This window comes from Mustela erminea, chromosome 20 (assembly GCF_009829155.1).
Source record: "Mustela erminea isolate mMusErm1 chromosome 20, mMusErm1.Pri, whole genome shotgun sequence".
Lineage (NCBI taxonomy): Eukaryota > Metazoa > Chordata > Mammalia > Carnivora > Mustelidae > Mustela > Mustela erminea.
Window position 1 is genome coordinate 33,684,205 of NC_045633.1, and position 11,629 is coordinate 33,695,833.

Here is an 11,629-nt window from a genome sequence, read left to right on the forward strand (position 1 = left end):
CCGTGATGTCTATAAAAGCACCCACGATGACCAGACCATTTACAGGACTGTCCACCAGCACTAAAGCATTAGCTCGTAACCCTTCCTTACTGCCCCGACCACGCTCTCTTTGAGGGCAGGAAAACCACCCTCTGCTGCCGGGCTGACCTCACCCTGTGCTGTCACCTGGGATACCGGGTCACGCAAGGTGCTCCCGAGCCTGACAGTTGAATCTGCCCCCTGACAGATGTTGCCAGGACAGCTGCCGCGTCCTGAGCCACTGCCAGCCTCCCCTGCAGGGGTCCTGAAAGCCAGGGCTCCCACTGCACCTGCTGTGGCTTCCTGCTGGGAGAGAGGCGCCCCACATTACACCGCCCCCTCCAGGGGGGAGGGGCAAGGAGGACAGCTTTCTAGGCCGCCGCACTGGGCCCAGGTGTCTTCCTCTGACACCCGCACACACCCCGAGGAGGAGCTCACCGCCTCATGTGACACAGTGTCCGGTGAAGGCCAGGTGACTCTGCCCAGCTCTTGGCTCCCCTGAGGGGACTCAGTAGCGCAAGTAGCTCTTCCCATGTGACTCCATGACCCCAGTGTAAAAAGTCCAGGCGGCTGGGATGGGAGGAAGCCCGTGAGAGGGACCAGACCCCGCTCTACAGTGCTTTAGGCTGGAAGGGACACACGCTGCTCCCTCTCGAGAGGGCTAAAAATTTGGGGAAGCTCAGAGACATGCGGCCCCCATCTGCCGCTGGTGTACACAACCCGCTTGAGGTGACGGGCAGCCGGCGGCAGGATCGGTGGGAGACCGCCTGCTCAAGAACTCATGGCTTATTATTATTATTATTTTTTAAGATTTATTTATTTGAGAGAGAGGGAGAGAGAGAGTGCGCGAGCAGGGGAAGGGGCGGAAAGAAAGAATCCCAAGCCCATGCCCATTGTAGCACAGAGCCTGACTCAGGACTCAATCCCAGGACCCTGAGATCACAATCTGAGCCGAAACCAAAAGTTGCTCGCTTAACCAACGGAGTCACCCAGGCACCCCAAGGACGGTGGCTGATTAACTGGATTTTTAAAAATGGAGATCTAATTCACGTACCATGAAATTCATCATTTTAGAATGTGCAACTCAGCAGCTCTCAATATACTCCCCCCCCACGGCACAACAGTGAGGCGACCCCACTGCCGTCTAATTCACCAACGTTTCCATCCCCCGCCAAAGAAAACCTCATACCCATCGGCAGTCACCCCCCTTCCTGCTCTGTCCTCCCCTCTGCTCTGGACAGCTCCAGGCACCACTGGCAGCCACACACCCTAGGTCCCCACCACCATCACTTTCCATTTGCCTCGTCTATTTACATCTAAATAAATACCAACCGCAGTAACAACGAACAGGCATTAAGCACCTGTACTACAATGTTCTCCCATTTCGTTTCATCCTTGCAACAACCCTCTGAGCTATAGGAGCTCTAACTGCCGCAGAGGTTAGGGACCTTGTCCAAAGGCAGGGATAAGCGGTCACATTGGGATTCGAACCCAGACCAGCGGGCATCAGAGCCGCCCTCTCCTCCATTTCTTTGCCCTGCAAAACCTTATCAGAACGGGGCAAAGTTATGGCTAAAAGTTGTTTTGATGAATGACCTGGGGTGTGTTTCGCAGTTAACATCCCAGCGGTACCCTCAGGAGATGGCGCTGCTCCGAACGAAAGCACCCCCGGAGACAAGGGAGAGGCCGGTGTCCGGCAGGAGCCACCTCCTGTCTCCGAGCGCCCAGTGCCAGGAGGCCTAGCCTAACAGGCGCCTGGCTGACGGCTGCCGAATGGCTGCGTCAACCCAGTCATCAGTCCAACTGGGGGCTACAGCCTGCGGACCCCGCGGCTGGGCGCACTGGGATGGGGTCAGCACTGCCTCTGACATGTCCTGGCTCCACTGTGGTCACTCACGAAGGGGCAAGAAGCCAAGCCAGGCTTTTTGACTTGCCTAGCACAATGGCAGGACACTGCCCGTGGGGTGTGCTGAGAGCCTCACGACCTCACTTTGGCCTGCCTGCCTCCCACCTGGCAGAGGGACTCTCCCCACCCACTCTCCGGTCTCCTGCTTTCCTCCTCTCCTGCCGGAACTCCGCCCAGCAAGTCTCCTCTTGCTCCACCCCGCAAAGGTCCGCCTGTGCTCTATTACAATGGAGACTGAAGTTCTCTGCCCTTACCGGAGCAGGTCCCAGGGAGGGCTCCCTGTGGGCCATGCTCCTCTGTTCTATGGAACATTCCCTCCGCCAGGGGCCTGCGCCACCATCATCCTATCGGGGCTATCCACACACAAGCATGGTCGCAGCACCTCTAAGAGGGCCTGGTACTCACAGGTGGGCTACATATGCCTGCTGCGTATGGACACTACCGGCCACTGCTTTGTTCTACAAGCCCCGGGGGAAGGCCCGGAGAAAAGTGCTTCTCTTGCTAAGCTGACCCACTTCCTCTTCCCAATACTGCTGGCTGTTCAATCCCCTCCTTCTTCAGCCTGCCTTCTAGGAAGCTCTGAGCTGAGTTTTATGCTTAATCCAACAGCTTGCCTTGACTGCCCTTTCACAAGATTACCTGCCTCCCAGGGTCCGCTCAACTACTAGGCTCTCAGCTTTTAGTTATTTCCTTCGGGGTCTGGCTGAGTAGACTGTTGGCCTTGGAATTCAACTGACTTAGAACCCAGATAAGCCAGGAAAGAACATGGGTCTTAGAGGTAGACGGACCTCAGTTCAAACCCCAGATCGGCTGCCTCCACACGCTGGGACCCCGGGCACATGACCTCTCAGTCTCGGGCCCCTCACTGACCATCCTCATGGGTGTTCTGATGATTACATGAGACATAAAATACCCAGCACAGGGCCTGACACACAACAGACACTCAAAGGTTACCCTAGAACCCTTTTATTTATTGCAGTAGCATTTCAAAAATAAACACACTGATTCATGTTTTTGGCCTCCAAATAACAATCTAGAAATATCTAGAGAGACTTAGGATACTATGGGGGAGCCAAGTTCCTCCTCTTTCTCAATTATAAAATGATTCATTACTGAATTACTGAAAAAAACCAGTAACTGCAGAAGGAACTTGAGACATTTCAATGGTCACACCGAGCTGCAAAATTAAAATTGGCCCCAAAGTTCATACTGCACTCAGAGTAATCCTAAAAAACACAGATCAGCCCTAACATGGGTATCTGGGCTCGGTTCATATGCAGGAGGAAGCAAGAGACTACGGAGAGAGAAGTCACGATCGCTCATAGCCCACTCGCTCCCCTGGTCAGCCAGTTAGCACTCAGTGAGCGCCTACCTTACACCTGGCTCCAGACCACGCACTGGCTTACTCTCGTGGCAGTGATGGGGAGGTTCCCTGTTCCCACTGAATTCACATTCTGTTCCAACCACACTGCCATTAGGGAGAGGGAAGATTAGGCTCCTTCAATTACGAGCCCCTTCCGTATCCTTCGTGGGGGGCAGATGGAGGAGGAAGGGAAAGGCAGCAAATGATTCGACAGCGAGAGGGACCGTAAGTATTTGAGCAAAGGGGGGCTGATACTAGCAGGGCCTGGAGACCAATCCAGCGTGGATGGACCCTGAGAAGCAGCGGGGAGGAGCGGGAAGGAATTACGGACTCAGGGAAGCCAATTAGGGGCGAGTGTGGCAGGAAATGAAGGGGCTTTAGTAAGACCACAGCAGGGGAGAAAGAGAACGCACGGAACACTACAAATGGACAGGACTGACAGGACCGCCTGGTGGTGCAAACCCAGAACGCAGAGGAAGGCAGCGGCCAACCAGTCTTTTGTCTTTGGAGCATTCAGGTACCAGGAAGACAGTGAGGTCGCTAAGAGGGAGAAAGAGACCTCCTGGGCGGGGAGAGAGGGGGGCCATGAGGGATGGGTGTTTTCACCTCTGTTGCCCTGCTAAACGACTGGTTTAGAGTTTGCAAATCACATTACATAAAGCCAGCCACGCAGCCTGCCCACGTGACACTGTTTGGTTTCTTAAACAATCACAGAGGTTCTGACACCCCTAACTGAAACCAGCAAACACTCTTCTTCGCTGGACCGCAAATTCCTGATGGGGAAAACCTGCTGATGCCTGAGATGTGTCCCAATCTACACCCCACCCCTAGAAGAAACTGGGCACAATTGGCTGGAACGTTCTTCCGTGTACTCAAGAAGCACTATCCCTGTTTGCAGTGCTGAAAACCGACCCAGGTGACCTACGGATAGCGTCAACACCCCTGAATTCAGGGGTGAGCACAGTTCATGTGTTCCTACCCAGCCCTCAAACCTTTGTACAGACCCAGCCTACCCAGTGCCCTGTTGATGTGTGCCAGCAAGGACCAAAGTATCACAAGGTCATATGGCTGTTACGTGAGCACCGAAGGGACAGGTCATGGGGAAGGCAGAGCTTGGGTGGGGGCTGGAGGGGTCACGGGAAAAGGCAGCGAAGATAAAAAAGGGGAGATAAGAAAGTGACTAAACAGAATTCATAAATTTCACCCAGAAGCAAATGACATAAGTCCCACATCAGAGGGCACACCCTACAGAGTCCATCTTTCCTGGGAGGACAACCAAACAAAAGCCAACTTTTTCCATTCGATTTTCCTACCAAGGGGTCTCTTAAAGCATCCAGTTCTTTGAGAAGCAATCCGTGGCCAATGACACCAGCATTTGGCCCATCATTCTGGTCCAGTTTGGCCTTGAAACAAATTCGTTTCTGGGAGGCACCTGTCTGATTCTCTCAGCTGCGCACAGACGCTATGCAAAGATCAGAATGCCTCCCCCTTCCAGCACCCCAATTAAAGGAGATTTCCCCCGCCATATAAGTGAAACAAGACTCCATACCAGCAATTTTCTCCACAAGACACCCAGAAGAAGGACTGGGACCCCCACGCGCCCTGTTCACAACCTACTCTGGGGCTAGCCGACTTGGCACACCGACCGGCATCAGTCGTAACAGGCTGATGTATTAGGCTCTAGTGGACCCAACCAACAGACCAGCCTTCAGAGAGCCACGGTCTGCCCCACGGGACTCTACCACCACCACCTACACACACACACACACACACACACACGACAGCCCCTTGGGAGGGGGCTAGGGAAAGGAAAAACGCTTTGAGAACGCAGAACGCCGGGAACAGTAGCAGACAGACTGAAGCAGAGTAGGATTCCCAAATGATGAATTCACCCAGAAAGGAAGATACTGACCGTAGAAAAGTCTGAAAACCCAACATGAGAAATGCTGCTCTGTGCTGGTCACATCACTGACCTATTTCAGAGCCTTCTCATTGGGAGTGTTCAGTCGGTAAAGTGTCCGACTCTTGACTTTGGCTCAGGTTGCGATCCTGGAGGGGCGGGAGGGAGCCCTGCACTGAACGTGGACACTGCTTAAGATTCTCTCCCTCTCCTGCTCATGATCTCTCTCTCTCTCTCTCTCTCTCAAATAAATAAATGCCTTCTCCTTGCTTAGCATGGCTCACAAGACCCCGAAGGCTTCCTAGCCTCATACAACCTACACTCTACACGGCCCCCACTGGGGGAGGTGAGCCTTGGTGGGCTCAGTGAACTCCTACCTAACCTCCAAGGCCCCAATCAAATGTTACTTCTTCTGCGGAGCCTGCGTGACCCCCCCCCCCCCCAGTAAAGGCCCAACCTGAGTGCTCCCCAGCGCACTGTGGGCTCAGCACCAAGGACAAGCACTTCACACGCATTATCTCAAGAATGAGCCCCACAGGCCCTGCCCTAACCGCTTATGTTTGCTCCCCGCCGTGTCCGAGCTGTTGAGGGCCTAAAGCAGGCCCTAAACATAGACGCCTAGACCCTGAGGGTCAGAGATGTGTTTCTGAAGTGTCATTCCACAGGGACGGAAACACTGCCAAGAATGGCGAGAATCAGCTGCCGGAAAAAGAAACACCTTCTGAACTGTTCCGGGAGGCAGGTGAAGCAGGTTTCTTTTCCCCACTGCATGGCTGAAGACAGAAGGCCTGGCGGGGGCCAACGCCTGTATAAGCTGGTAAGCTCCCTCTCCCCCAGGAGCCTCTCCCCACCCTCCATCTATCAAATGCTGGACAACAGAACTGCACAGAAAAGGCAGCTTTGTTCTCTAGCTTATATAATAAAAATAGAGAACTGGCATTACTTCTCTCTCCACAAGATACCCATTTCATTTGTGGTTCTTCCACTAGAGTGAAATGGACAGTGGGACCTACAAACAGACATACTGAGGGGCACCTAAGCCGGTAGAACATACCCTCCTCCCAACCCCTCCAGTTAGCCTCCCAGCATCCGAGGACAACCTTTATATACGGCCTTTCATGGTAACCATCCCCTTCTTTCTTTTCTTTTTTTTCTTTGAGAATAGAAAGCATGAGGGGCATGTGGCGGTGTGGGGGAGAGGGAGAAACAGAGAGGGTTTTAAGCAAGCTCCACACCCAGCGTGGAGCCCAAAGCAGGTCCGAACGCACAACCTTGAGATCACGACCTGAGCTGAGATCAAGAGTGGGACGCTTAACCGAATGAACAACCCCAGGGCGCACGCCTTCCCTCACCAACTGCCAAAAATTTCTGTAATTAAAAGAGACAGACACGGGGCACCTGGGTGGCTCAGTGGGTTAAGCCCCTGCCTTCGGCTCAGGTCATGATCTCAGGGTTCTGGGATCGAGCCCCGCATCGGGCTCTCTGCTCAGCGGGGAGCCTGCTTCCTCCTCTCTCTCTGCCCGCCTGTCTGTCTACTTGCAATCTCTGTCAAATAAATAAATAAAATCTTAAAAAAAAAAAGAGAGAGAGAGAGAGACAGACATACTTATTGGTGTTCTGGTACTGGAAGCAAGGAGGAATAATCATATTATTAAGTAATTATATTATATGTACTAGGTGATTTCCCTTCCACCAAAATAAAAAGACACTCCTCTACAGTCAGACAATGAGGTAACACAGCACAAAAGGGAAGTGAGGGCTCTGGAAGCAGACGGTCCTGGGTGAGGCCTCAGCTTCACCCCTTAGCCTTGAGCAAATGATGGCCATCTTTGTGGAGCGGGTACGAAAACACGAGCCTTTTGGGGTCATCAGAGGAATCAAAACACTCACAGGCAGTGTTGTGCGTGTGCCTGCACACACACATGTGCACACATAATGCCAAACTTCAGAAAGAGTCTAGCATAAATTTTCCTAAAATAAAAGCATCTCTGCCATGAGCAGCTCGTCTTCACAACGGACCCGAGGATTCTGACTTTAAAAACGTTGAGTCCCTGCTGGTGGGAACGTAACAAGGGAATGTTTCTGGAGGGGAGTTTAGTACCACTAAACTCAAAAGTCACACCATTTCTACAAACACACGCACACACGCACCCTTTTGTATTATTTTTCTCAGTCAAGAAAATGTCTTAGTGGAAGGCTCCGAAGGACATTCACTGTCTATATGACATAGTCCTATAACTTTTTTTTTTTTAAATAATGAATATTTGGTTTTTCTGTAAACAGAAAAAAATACATTCTTATTATATAAAGTCACTTCTCCATTTCACTTTTTTGCGGATTTAAATTTTTTTTTTTTTTGCGGATTTTAATTTTTAAATGAATCTGATATGTCACCAAAAGCTAAGTCTCAAATTACGTATCATCATTTGACAATCGTGTGCGTTGTTTGCCCCCAGGAAGAGATTAGACCCACGGAGGATGTGTGTTTTGTTGACTGCTAAAACTCCAACACCTAAATAGTCCCTGGCGTGGAGTACTCAGTATCTGCTAAGTGAGGACACTGAGAAGTTCATGAACATTGATCCAGCTCTTCCAGGAGTTCATCAAACAAAAATATTTGCCCAATCATACAAAGATAAAGAACAGAGGCTACTCACTGTCCCAGAATTCATGAGCAAAAGCTGCAAAAAAACACATTTTTGTCCACAATACCAGGGACTCAAATATTCCATCATTTTAAAAAAGAATGAGATTTTTAAAAAGAATAAGTTGGGGAAAAAAAAAATGAGGTAGAAAAAAAAAATGAGATAGAGCTTTAGACAGTGATCTATCATGGTAATTAAATGCAAGCCTCAAAACAGTATGACAGTACGACTTCATGTCTCAAATTTATGGTAAAATTAAACAGTAACACATTTCTGTTTAAAGTAAAAAAACTAGATAATAAATGTCTTTATATGTGAAGAAAATATCTGCAGAACTTATATTATACCACTAGCGGTGATTTTTTTTTTTAATCTCAGTATAAGGCTATGAGGGAGGCTCACTAACCACACTGTGTATTTAACAGTTTGATTTTTAATAATGAGCACTTATTATTTCTGTCAACAGAAAAAAAATACATTTTTTTATATAAACAGCCATTTCTCCATTTCTTTTTTTCCCCTGATTTTAATTTTTAAATGAACCTGACATATAAGGTAAATCCCAAATCACTAAGTGCAGGCTCACTGGCCTGGGGTGGTTCGCCAGAAGGCACACGGTGCTAGTGCCTGAGCTGTAAGTCAGGATCCTTGACCCCGCCTCCCTAGCCCGACAGGTGCTTCGCTCCTTTCTAAAACACAAGAAAGCAAAGATGCTGCAGGGGCACCTGGGCTCTCTGGAGACACGGAAGGTCCTAAAACTACAGAAGCTTCCATGAGGGGGAAAAGAACTGCTTGAAGAGCTAAATTCTCACGAACCTGAACCGTTCCACAGGTTTAGCCAATAAATATTAGATGGGCCCAGCCGTTCTGACTCCAAAACACTCTCCTGAACACAGGTGGCCTTACCTAATTCAGATCCTGATTTTCAAGGAGTTCAGGGAGTCACTGGCAGGTCCTCAGATTTCAGGTTTGTCAGGAAACCCACGGAACCAACAAATCCTGTGGCCGCTTCCAAACTCGTACCACCCAGGAGGATCCACCTGCCTTACTCACGCCGGCTGAGATCAACCCTGTCTTCTGGTGCTGAAGTATGTCCCTGGGCTTCCTTGCATCTCAAACCCAACGGCTCTTTTTCCAAGTGCCAGACACGAAGAATTGCGGAGAGTTAAGAGCCCACCCCCCGGGCGGTTTTCAACGCCCCCCAACACAGCCGGAAGCTAATATTCCACTCTCTGACACGCGGCCCTGTTTTCTGGGCAACGGAGACAATGACCAAGCTATCTGCCCAATGACACAGTTTCCCATCACAGCTGCTAAGCAAACCCCTGACAAGCTGGAGAACCCCCCATTCCCTCCAAAAGGAAAGAAGACCTCCTTAGAGGGACGCTGAGAAAAGCAAGGGATCCCTTCTGGGTTCGCTGCTCTGCCAACTGGGACTTTGGGGCTGTTTTCCGGATCGAGCCAACCCCGCCACCACTCCGAGGGGATCTGTAGGGGCAGAACTTCGAAGGACTTAACCAAGGTCTTGTCTGCCAACGAGAGGGCCTAAGGAATTACGGCACTGCACGGGGAGGATGCTGGATCCCGGAGGGTTAGTTAGCCGCTCCGCGTGTAGGGAATATCCCAATCCTCAGTGTCACCCTCCAAGACCAAGACCTTCTCTTTGGAGCCTCAGAACCTCAGTCCTGCGTGGGCGGCAGAGTGGGCTGTGTCACTAGCTGTCCTCCTTGGGGACGAAACGAAGGCTCCAAGAAGGTAAGCGTCCTGCCAAGGGGGCCGAGATTCAAATGCAGAACTACCCACTCCAGCCCCGTCCGTCTCCCTCCGGGCGCGAGCACAAAATTCTCCAGTTTGGCGGAGCTCAGAGGAAGGCTGTTATTTCATAAAAGTCGAAGAAAAGGGGGCAGCCACGTTCTCTGAACTGGACCCAAACTCTTCAGTACCGTTCACCAGCTTACACAACGATCTTGAGAAATGTAAGCAAAAAGTCGAGGTCAAGTTCCTGCAGCCCCCTCGCCTCCCAGGAGACCTTGACCTCTTACCCAATTGCTCCCACGAACTAAGGGTGTCACGGCTGCCCAGCGGAGCCCAGCAAAGATGGGTCGCAGCGGCCACCGAGGCACCTGCCCTGGAGAGCCACTGCCCTCCACCCCCCCGCCGCCCGGGGATGCCCTTGCCCGTACCCAGAGCGATTCTCAGGAGAGGCAGGGCTGGCAGGGTCCCCGGAGCCCTCAGCGGAGCCCACCTGATGCTGCAGGGTCAGCCTCGGGTCGTAGACGCATTCATCGAGCGTCTCCTCCGTGAGTTACCTCAATAACTGGCCTCTTCCTCGGGCCCATTGTACAGACAGGGAAACTGAGCCCCAGAGAGGAAAAGTGGCTTAGCGGAGCATGGCGACGCGGCGGAGACTGGAGCCCGAGCCCTCGGACGCCGGGACTGGGCCCTCGCCCGTGGGGTCCGTCGGGCGCCCCGGGCCGCGGAAACCACCCCCTCAGCCCAAGCTGAGACGTCAGCTTTGAGGCGAAAGGCCGCCCCGGGAACGACCGGGGTCGAAGCCGCGCTCTCCGCGCAACCGTCCGTCGTGAGAGGCAGCGACGCGGCCCGAGAGCCCGCCCTAGCGTGAGGGCCCGGGCAGCCAAAGCGGCCGAAAAGCCGTCGGGTCTCGGACCCCGGCCCCCTGAACCCCGGCGCCCTGACCTCACAACCCCGCGACCGCGACCGCGCGCACTCACCCGGGGCGGCCAGGCAGCACTCTGGCCACCTGAGCAGGACGCAGGCCCGCACCACTGAGGCGCTACCACCGCCCGCGCCGGCCGCGGGGGTGGGGGCGTGGCCGTCCGGGGGCGCCGCCCCGCCCAACCGAGCCGCGCGCGCGCGCTCGGGGCCCGCCTCCCCCCGGCGAATTCTGAGCTCTTGGTACAGCCCTGCCCCGCCCCCTCGGCGGCCCCGCCCCGGCCGGGCCCCGGAGCCTGGCCCAGCGCTCTGCAGGCAGCTGGAGTCTGGCCGCCGGCGGTGCTTGGTGTCGCCCACGACGCTGCTGCTGCCCCGGCCTGCTACTCCGCTTCGTGGGCCTCGGCGGGGCCGTGGCTGTGCGCCGCGGGGCCTGGCCTGCTGCCGCCGGCTCCCGTTCGCGCGTGTTCGCGCTCTCTCTCTTCCGCCGCCTAGTACCCCCACCCCCTTACCTGGGTCTGGGCAACCCGATCGCAGAGGCCCGGGACGGGAATGCGAAGCGGCTTGGGGCGGGGGAAGGGAAGTGACCAGGCAGGGGGCGCGGACTGGACCGAAGAGGCGGGGAGAGGGCGGAGGGCCTCGGGCGTGAAAGGTCTGGCTGCCTGGATGGTGGGTCAGAGTCCCACTTCTGCCTCTTGCTCTTACTTAATAGGGTCAGGAGGATCAGGCCTCGGAACTCGTGCTCCTGAGGAATGTAACTCAATGCGGTAGTAAGTGCTCTAGAAACGAAGTCCCTGCCCTTGGTAGTAGTAGTACGTGCTCTGTTGCGAATTCCTTTCGGAACAGTCGGCAACTCCCCGCCTCCAGAGGCCGTTCTCCGCCTTTAAAAACAGGACCAACCACCAACAACCAATACGTTGAAAATAGTAAAGTCCTGTGTAAACAGAGGATTATTCCCGGGGCCCCCGTTTTAGACTTCCAGGTCCAGTCTGTCAGGAACCAGTCCTTCCAACAGATGAAATGAATGCCGTCGCCCTCGGGGTGGGGCGCACCCTGTCCAGCCAAGGAACAGAACGTGTAACTCCTTCGCTTGGCCCTCAAGAGAGCAGGGAGGAATTCCTTCTGCG

At 53.5% G+C, this 11,629-nt stretch overlaps 1 protein-coding gene across 3 annotated transcripts in view; it reads right to left on the bottom strand.

Moving 5' to 3' along the window:
• Positions 1-11,148, bottom strand: part of LOC116581481 (NADPH--cytochrome P450 reductase) — a 60,350-nt gene extending 49,202 nt beyond the window's left edge. The window contains exon 1 of one of the 3 annotated variants that reach the window (XM_032328665.1): positions 11,015-11,148. The gene's annotated coding sequence lies outside the window, so the exon portion shown is untranslated. Of the gene's footprint in view, positions 1-10,077; positions 10,539-10,564; positions 10,659-11,014 lie in introns of those variants that run through there. The other 2 variants (XM_032328664.1, XM_032328663.1) reach the window with 2 other exon arrangements.
• Between the last annotated feature and the right edge of the window lie 481 nt (positions 11,149-11,629).